General features: G+C 35.1%; 1 non-coding gene across 1 annotated transcript; it reads right to left on the minus strand.

Annotated features, from left to right (window-relative positions):
- Nucleotides 1-9,253: 9,253 nt before the first annotated feature.
- Nucleotides 9,254-9,360, minus strand: LOC121214137 (small nucleolar RNA R71). The gene has a single exon (XR_005909723.1). It is a non-coding gene; the product is annotated as a small nucleolar RNA R71 (small nucleolar RNA).
- Between the last annotated feature and the right edge of the window lie 921 nt (nt 9,361-10,281).

Consider the following 10,281-nt stretch of genomic DNA (forward strand, 5'->3'; position numbering starts at 1 on the left):
AACAACTTCTAAAGAAAGCCCAAGAGAAAATTTTTGGAGAAAAACTCAAAGAGAATTCTGTACTTAGACAAATCTGAAATTTTTTGATATATTTGAGAAGTTAATAACAAGGTGGCTGGCCAAGCCTTTATATAGGCCTCTCAAGTGTTTTCCTAATCTAATTAGAAAACTAAAAATAAAAAAACTCCTAATTACTTTAATATTTAAATGGAAATTTGGCCAAGGGCTTTTAATTGGGCCTCTTGGACTGAATATTTACATAAAAATTTAACTAAGTATTAAAAAAAATAAAACTTTACGAATTGGGCCACTTTGACTATTTGGCTTGATTTTCAATTAAGTATGGGTGGGCATCTTGATTTGAGCCCATTACCTTCTTGAGCTTGGGTTGGGCCTTTGTGACTCGTATCATTCCCCCTTCCTCAAAAAGATTCGTCCTCGAATCTGAAAAATCAAATGGACTCGACTTTTCTCGATCGAACGGGACTAATGGCAATTGAGTCCACTGAAAAGACTATCCATGAGATAGTAAATAGGAACGCAAACAAGCTTGTAGTCCAGTCATAAGCATAACAAAACAGGTATAACGCATGCGAATGGACAGATTCAGATTACCATGCAAACAATCTAATTTACTCGCCACTGCCTCGTCAAATATTTGAAACAAATATGGACATGTTTTAAGGCATTCAGTCGTCTCAAATTGTTTCCACAAACCATGAATAAATTGCGAGTAATAAATCAAATGGTAAACATAATCGTCACAAGTAGGTATTTGAAAAGATTCACGCGGTTCACAGAGTTGCACAATCATACCATGCATTAATTGACGGTCTTTAGATTCACTCACACATGCATTATCAAAAACAAGAATCTTTTTATCAACCATCAAAATAGATAGATCATCAGTAAATAAAATAGGACAGCCAAGCACATTTCGATCTAAGTGTTTTACAAAAATTAAATCATCAATACGATCTTTGTCACTATCCGAGGAGTACAGAAGTGTTTCAAAAGTTTCAAGCATCTTACCTTTATTAGCAGAAAAATACAGGTCGATTTTACCTTTTCCATTTAATACAAACCTTCGCTCATCGGGGGCATAGTGTAGTCGAAGCTCCGCTGTTGAGTTAACCTTTGTCAAATGGAACTCAAACTTCATGTACAACCACATAAACTGTTTAAGGCACGAATATAAATTGAAAACAAATTTGGCAAATTTCGTTACCTTATTCCCCAAAACAAATTTGCACCAATTCGAGAATTTTACATAAGGCAAATCAAGAGAATAACAACTCACGCTTCCTTTCGTAATGACTTTATCAACCACAATCGAAGAATAATAATTAATCAGATCAAAATGAGGGGATCTTTTAAGAATTAAGTCACCAAAAGTTTTATCAATAATTTTCAAATCTGCACGGGACCCGGTTGATAAAATTTCCTTACCTCGCTTACCTTCAGGCTCATGTAGTGTGATTTCATCTTTGCCTATGTTGATCGTATGAAAGCTTCTTTCATCAGAAAGGTATTGAATTTGGAAGTTATCTTTCATATGTGGCCAATGGAAGTGTTCTATCCCACGCGAAGGTGGTAAACCTTTAGGGGCCTCACTAAAAACATCCTCATAATCCTGCGAAAAACATTGAAACACACTAGGCAAATTTTCATTAACGTTAGATAGAGATAAATAATTTTGCCTAAACCTCACAAGGATACAAGGCTGTTCATTGAATAGGTCTCTCCGCATATCTTTTTTTGTTGCAATTAAATTTTTCACTCTATTTTTACCACTTACAGATTCACTCACCTTTGGGCCATTTAAATTTTGACTTTTTTCACTACTAGCCTCTTTTCTCTCTATCTTTTTTATTTGTCCTTTCTCCCTCACCCCTCACAAAATTTCATCATTTTTAATTGATCTTTATATACATCACTGGATTTAAAGGAGCAAGAGTGAATTTTCGGCCTTTAAACACAAGAGAGTATCTATTAAGCTTGCCTTGGTGTGTAACATCACGATCAAATTGCCAAGGCCGTCCAAGGAGCAAGTGTGCCGCATGCATTGGGACCACATCACACCATACCTCATCCTCGTAATTCGCAAGCTTAAAAGTGATCAAGGACTATTTTGTAACTTTAACTTCTGAGCATTCATTAAGCCACTTAAGGTGATACAGCTTAGGGTGCTCGATAAAAGGTAACTTTAACGAATCCACCAAATAGCTGCTAACTACATTCGAACAACTCCCACTATCAATAATAACTGAACATAAGTTACCTTTTATAAAACACCTAGAATGGAAAATATTGGTCTGTTCGTTATCACAATAGTCTCCCATTTGGATGTTAAGGGTGCGGCAGACTACCATCTTATATTCTTTTTTCTCTTTTTTTTTTTTGAAATACCTGTAAAACAAATACTCAACACTCAGAAGAAAAATTAGCAAACCTCACCGTTAGTCACTCAAAAAGAAAAATAAAATTCTCAATGAGGTAGAATTTAGTCTTGTGAGTTGTTTAGTAGAGTCTATATCAACCAATTAAAAAGTGCAAGAACCGAAACTACAAAAGAGTCCTAATTTGCACTAAGATGCCAAAAACTGACGAGACACCAATTAATTTGTGTGGCACCGAGGAAGAATTGTGCACACCATAAAATCATACTGACACAAGAAACAAGAAGGTGTTAGATAGTGTAAAGGAATAATAAAGGCAAACAAATGAAAACCTACAGCTAAGAATCATAAAAATTGCTGAAATTAAAAAACCCGAAAAACTGCGGAGTAACTTGACAACTTCGTTTGAGGTGTTTTCGATCTCCAAAAATCATGAAATTAAATATGGAATGTTTGGGCACCAAATTCAACCCGCTGAATATATTTTTAAATTTTTCTTTGATTTCATCTTTTTTTATTTTTTTGACTTTTTCGACTGATTTTTTTGCGGGATTAATTTTTTATATTCAATAACAGTGCCACAAATATGTATGTAAAATTTCAGATCAATCGGACAACGTTTACCCACTCAAATGACTTTTTTTCGAAAATTTTTTCTGGGTAAAACTGTTGTTTGTAGTTTAAAAAATAGAGATCAGTTTACAAATCAACCAAGAACACCCAAAACGCCCAAATTCTGACACCAAATGATACGGGGTTGCGCGCAGACCAAGATCCAGTTGTCAAGTCACGGGAAACTCCTACGAAAACCCTAAACAATCAGATCTGAAACGAAACAAAAAATTAAAAGATTAGAACTTTGAATTTCCAAATCTGAAATAAAATCCCCAAATCAGCAAAGAATCAAATTGAGAATAAAAATAAGTGTTAATAAGGGTTCTTGAAACCCTAAAGGAGATTGCGATTCTGCCCAATTGAACACCAAGATAGTTTTCCCCAAATTTCGGCAATCTAATTTTACCCAAAAAGAGTATGGATGAATCAGCAAGAACCCTAGAAATTGGGGATTTTTAGCCGATTCTTTAAGATAGAAAAAGGCTGGAAACACAATAAGAACAACAAATAAATTAGATAAAGATTCGGCACAAGCAGAAATAAAGAAAAGAAATTGACAGCAAGAAATTAAAAGATAATTCCTGAGAAGCCTTGAAATCCCGAAAGATCTCACAACTCCCTTCAAACGGCTCTAATCTCCCCTCCAAAGAATATCAATTGCAAGAAGAAGGCTGAAGATGGCTCCCACAATCAAAAGATTGTTAAAACAACTTCTAAAGAAAACCCAAGAGAGAATTCTTGGAGAAAAACTCAAAGAGAATTATGCACTTAGACAAATCTGAAATTTTTTGATATATTTGAGAAGTTAATAACAAGGTGGCTGGCCAAGCCTTTATATAGGCCTCTCAAGTGTCTTCCTAATCTAATTAGAAAACTAAAAGTAAAAAACTCCTAATTACTTTAATATTTAAATGGAAATTTGGCCAAGGGCTTTTAATTGGGCATCTTGGACTGAATATTTACATAAAAATTTAACTAAGTATTAAAAAAATAAAACTTTACGAATTGGGTCACTTTAACAGTTTGGCCTGATTTTCAATTAAGTATGGGTGGGCTTCTTGATTTGAGCCCATCACCTTATTGAGCTTGGGTTGGGCCTTTGTAACTCGTATCATTAAGGCATATTTAAAATGCTAGATTATGACATATTTTAAACTAAAATTTCAAACTATGACATAATTATAAACCTTAAACTAATTTAACTAACTAACTAGAACCGAATTAATTCTTTATTCTAGCAATTAAATTCTTAAGCTAAAAAAAACTAGAATTGGACTCCAAGTAAGTTGCATGGCACACTTGGGATGCATGTCCATGATTGATCAATAAATCCAGCAATGGCTTCATCCCAAATTCGATCAATAAGAATCGCAACATCCTTATTAAACTTCTTAGGTCGAGCATGAGTAATCGGTCCCGTTGGTAGCTCCATGGGTTCTTCGACAGCCTTAATTGAGTCTTGGACCATGATCATATCATCCCCTCCCTCTTCGAAGCGATTTGTCCCCATATCGTCACCTACATCATAAGGAGATAGGTAAGATATATTAAAACTAGCACTTATATTGTACTCAACTGAAAGGTCGAGTTTATATGAATTATCGTTGATCCTTTCTAACTCTTGAAAAGGACCATCACCCCTTGGAAGCAACTTAGACATTCATTGGGCTGGAAACCTTTTGGTGTAATTGCTTCACGTACTCAACTTTCCGTTTAGCATCTAGATGCACAAGTTGTTCATTAGGTAAAGGAATCAAATCAAGAGGTGTCAAAGGATTAAAGCCATAAACAATTTTAAAAAGAGAATGCTTAGTTGCTGAATGAATCGATCGGTTATAGGCAAATGTGTGGGAAGCACTCTTCCCATGTTTTTGAGATTCTTTCGTATAATGGCCCTCAACAATGTTGACAACACTCGATTCACCACTTATGTTTGTTCGTCCGTTTGGGGGTGGCACGCCGTAGAAAATAAAATTTTTGTACCAAGCTTTGCTCATAATGTTCTCCAAAAATGACTGAGGAACTTTACATCTCGATCAGACACTATAGTCCTCAGAAATCCATGTAAGGGTACGACTTCTCTAAAAAACAAATTGGCAACATGTAAAGCATCGTCAGTTTTATTACAAGCAATAAAATGTGCCATTTTAGAAAATGGTTCAACCACTAAAAATATCGAATCCTTTCCATTTTTAGTCCTAGGAAGACCTAAAACAAAGTCCATTGAAAGGTCAACCCAAGGCTCCTCAGGAATGGGCAAGGGTGTGTACAATCCATGAGGTTTGATTCTCGATTTGGCTCTCTTCCAAGCAATGCATCGATTGCACACTCTCTCCACGTCACCTTCCATTCTTGGCCAAAAGAAATGCTCGTGAATAATGGCCAATGTCTTTGTGACTCGAAAATGTCCCATGAGACCTTTGCTATGCACCTCGTTCATCAACACATCCCGAATAGATCCTTGAGGAATGCAAAGTTTACCTTCTCAAAAAAGGTAGTCATCATGTCTATAAAATTAGAGTCATTTATATAGAATTCTTTCAAAGGTGCAAAACCAAGTAGTTTAGAATCTAAATGGTTAAGAAGGGCATACCTCCTCGACAACGCATCTACTACGACATTTTCTTTACCTTTATTATATTTAATTACATACGGAAATGATTCAAGGAACTCCATCCAATTGGCGTGTCTCTTATTTAACTTGTTTTGTCCCTTGAGGTGTTTCAATGCTTCATGTCAATATGAATAATAAACTCTCTGGGCCATAAGTAATGCTACCATGTTTCTAATGCCAGGATCAGCACGTACATTTCCTTGTCGTAGGTGGGATAGTTGAGGGTTGCACCGTTCAGCTTTTCGCTAAAATATGCTATGGGGCACCCATATTGAGTCAGCACAGCTCCAATACCTATACCTGAGGTATCACACTCAATCCCGAACATTTTACTAAAATTAGGCAAGGGAAGTAAAGGAGCATTTGTCAAACAATCTTTAACTAAATTAAAAGATCTTTCTTGTTCCTCACTCCAATGAAAAGTAGAATTTTTCTTAATGATACCCTTCAATGGAGCAGCCAAATTGCTGAATTTAGGAACAAACCATCTATAAAAACTCGCCAAGCCATGGAAACTTCTTACTTGGATGATGCTCGTAGGTTGTGGCCATTCTCGAATCGCCTTTACTTTATCTTGATCAACTTCAAGTCCTTCCGAACTAACTATAAATCCTAAGAAAACAACCTGGTTAGTACAAAATAAGCATTTTTTAAAGTTTGCATACAATGTTTCCTTACGCAATACTTCTAAAACAGATCTCAAATGAAGCAAATGATCTTCTATAGACTTACTATAGACTACAAAACCAAAATAAACTACACAGAATTTAATAATATAAGCGCGTAGCACATAGTTCATCAAACGCATAAAAGTGTTGGGTGCGTTAATTAAGCTGAATGGCATAACTAGCCACTCGTACAAACCGTGTTTTGTCTTAAACGTCATTTCCACTCATCTCCTCGGATTCGGATTTGGTGATATCCACTATTGAGATCTATTTTGGAGAAAAGTTAGGCTCCACTTAGTTCATCTAACATGTCATCAAGGCACGGAATTGGGTGCGTATACTTGATCGTGATCTTGTTAATTGCTTGGCAATCCACACACATGATTCAAGTTCCATCCTTTTTGGGCACCAAGAGCACGGGCACTATAAACTAAAAAATATATAGGATTTTTCCTATATAATTCATCCTCTTTTTACTTAAATTTGTTGCTAAAACCAAGTAATTATTTAATAAATTAATGAAATATGCAAAAATATGAAATTTGGACATAGACATTATTAAAATGTGATTTTATACTTTATTATATAGTTTTTATGCATAAAATGACTTTTTTATATTAATTTGAGCATATTATATTTTTAAGCTATAAAGTGGGCCATGCATGATTAAATTAAATAATAAAATATAAAGCTATATTTAATAATTCATTTTTAATATTTCATTAATAAATTGGGTTTTAATTAATTAAGTAAATTGATTAATGAATGTGGTTAAATTATATTATTTGGTCCTTTAAACTATCTACTATTTTTGGATAGGTCTAAGAGTTTTCTTCTAATTGCAAAACTGTCCAAATTGGGGACCAAGTCAACCTAATTTTTGGCTACACATGGATGTGATAAACCATTTTTTGGTTTAATTATACAAAGTCCTTGAAGAGTTAAAGAAATTGGAGATTTTCCCGAAGATTTTTTGATGACTGAGTCTTAGTCCTGAGTTGTTGTGGCACTCAAATTGACCCAAAATTAAGGAAAAATCAGCCACCTTTCCTAAATTCATGGTCGGCCACTCTTGGAGGAAGTTTCAAAGGATGGACTCTCTATTTTTAGCGAACTAGCTCCCTTGCCTCACCAATAAATAAGAGCTCATTTCTCACTTTTTCAATCATCCCTCATCCCTCATCCCACCATCTCTCACTCATTCATCATTCTCTCAACTCGTTTAGCTATCTTTCCCCTTCATCATCCTTGCATAAGGATTTTAGCAATTAAGCCTCTTAAAGAACCCTTGGTCGGCCACCTTGGAGAGCCATCAACAAAGGAGCAAAGCAAAGAAGCGAAGGAGCCTCGTCCGTTAGAGTCTTGGGTGACAGCCACTCCGAATTGGGATTAATATTTCTTTTCCTTAATTTAATTTAAAGATGTTTGCTATGTGTTCTTTGTTCTTGTTTACAACAATGGTAGCTTAAATTTATTTAAGCTAGGATGATTATTTTGATTAAATAATATTTATTTGATTCATTCTTATAATGTTTGTGCCTCAATCAATCATGTTTTCAATTAAAATCAAGTCTGTATTTCGTTCATACGTGATTGAAATGCACCTGAATTAGCTGAGCGATCCTGACCAGATGACGGCTAATGGACGCATAATTGAAATGTGCATGCTCAATTTAGATCCTAACCTGATTAAATTGTAGGTTGCATAACAACTCTAACCAAGCTTTGTTATCTGCATAGTTTTTAGATTTTTTTGATTAAATTTTTTCAAACCTAACACGTCCCTGTTACCTCACACAAATGCTAAGAAACCCTTAAATAAAGATCAGTAAAATGCGTATTTCCTATGTAAAGGATTCCGAAAGGACCTAATGTGATTTCCAAACTCATGAAAGATCGAGTTGCCATGGAATGTTTTTCCGAATGTTATTAAGCATGTTGATAATAAATTAAGTTTAATTAAAGTAATTATCCTAGTTTATTTATGTTATAATGGTTGCAAATTGTGTTTAATTTTACTAAAATCTATTTCATTCATATAGTTTGCATACTTAGGATAATTTGCATTAGGGATAATTGCATTTAGTTTAATATATTTTAATCACCTCTTCTTAACTATATTGTGTTTTTTTTATTTACCAAATTGTTAATACAATTTTACAAATTAAGTGATTTAGTACAAATACAATCCAAGTGGAGACGATAACTCGATACTTACTTATTACTTGATAACGAATGTGTACACTTGCATAAACCCGAGCATTACAAGTTTTTGGCGCCGTTGCCAGGGATTGTCAACTGTTGCCATAGTCATTTTTTCGTGAAATTATTTATTTCTGATTTGATTTATTTCTAACATTACTAACTTTTTCTTTTTTATTTTTGTGATTGTCTTCTAGGTGTTTATGAGCATAGATCGAATTATCGAGTTACTCCCTGTAGACCATAAAATTGAGTGAACTTTCATACAAAGAAGACGTGAACGAATAGCTCAAAGACAAGTCTAGATGGACCTTGGAAATCAGAATCAAGAAAAAGGTAATGAAGCCAATCATGTACGAAATCCTATCCTCAATGCCGATGGTAGGGATCGATGCATCAGATAATATGGTGTGCCAATTTTTAGTGAGCTAAACCTAGGAATTAAAAGGCCAGATATTGAGGCAACCCAGTTTGAATTGAAACTAGTGATGTTTCAAATGCAACAAACGGTGGGCCAATTTAGTGGTATGCCCACAGAAGATCCTCATCTCCACCTTTGATTGTGTATGAAGGTGAGTGATTCATTCAAGATAGCCAGTGTGACTGAAGACGCACTGAGGTTGAAGTTGTTTCTGTACTCGTTGCAAGATTGAGCACGAGCATGGCTCAATTCATTGCCACCAAGTTTCATATCTACATGGCAAGAATTAGTAGAGAGATTTTTGGTTAAGTATTTCCCACCTGGCTAAAACGCTAAGTTGAGGAATGAGATCACAACTTTCCAACAATTTGATGATGATTCTTTGTATGAGGCTTAGGAACGATTCAAAGAATTACTTCGTAAGTGACCTCATCATGGGATTCCTCATTGTATCTAGTTGGAGACATTCTATAATGGTCTCAATGCACATACAAGATTGGTGGTAAATGTTTCCGCGAATGATGCAATTTTGTCTAAGTCTTATAATGAGGCTTATGAGATCATCGAGAGGATTGCAAGTAATAACTATCAATGGCCAACAAATCAAATAGCTTTAGGAAGACTTGTAGCTGGAGTTCATGAAGTTGACTCTTTCACTTCGTTATTAGCTTAGGTATCGTCTACTTCCTCTATGTTAGAATAGTTAATCGCTAATAGTAATAATAATTTTGCAGCTCAGCCACCAAGTCAGTTTGGAGTAGTTTCCTGTGTGTACTATGGGGAAGGTCATTCTTTTGAAAATTGTCCATCAAATCCTAAGTTAGTGTACTATGTAGGGAACCAATATCAAAATAGGGTAGACAAGGACCCCATTCCAACTTCTACAATCCTTCATGGCATAATCATCCTAACTTTTCTTGGAGCAACCAATGAAATGAACCGAACAATAACTTATTATAGCAAAAACCTAACCAATCTCAATGGTTTAATCAGCAAGCTCCAAAACCACCTCAAGCTGAGGCATCAAATAGTTTAGAGAACTTCTTGAAAGCGTACATGGCAAAGAATGACGCTTTGATCCAAATCCAAGTAACAACACTAAAAAATTTGGAAAACCAAATGGCTTAGTTGGCTACGGAGCTTCGTAATAGACTGTAAGGAACCTTGCCGAGAAATACTGAGAATCTAAGGAATTTGGGTAAAAAACATATCAAGGTAGTGGCATTGAAAAGTCGTAAGACTCTGGAACCTCGATTGATTGATGTCAAAGATGAGTATGTTGAAAAGGAGGAAGGTCAACCAAATGTTGAAGTTCTTACACCAAAGGAATCAGAATTTGCAAAGTTTAACAAGGTAAACCCT

This window comes from Gossypium hirsutum, chromosome D01 (assembly GCF_007990345.1).
Source record: "Gossypium hirsutum isolate 1008001.06 chromosome D01, Gossypium_hirsutum_v2.1, whole genome shotgun sequence".
NCBI lineage: Eukaryota > Viridiplantae > Streptophyta > Magnoliopsida > Malvales > Malvaceae > Gossypium > Gossypium hirsutum.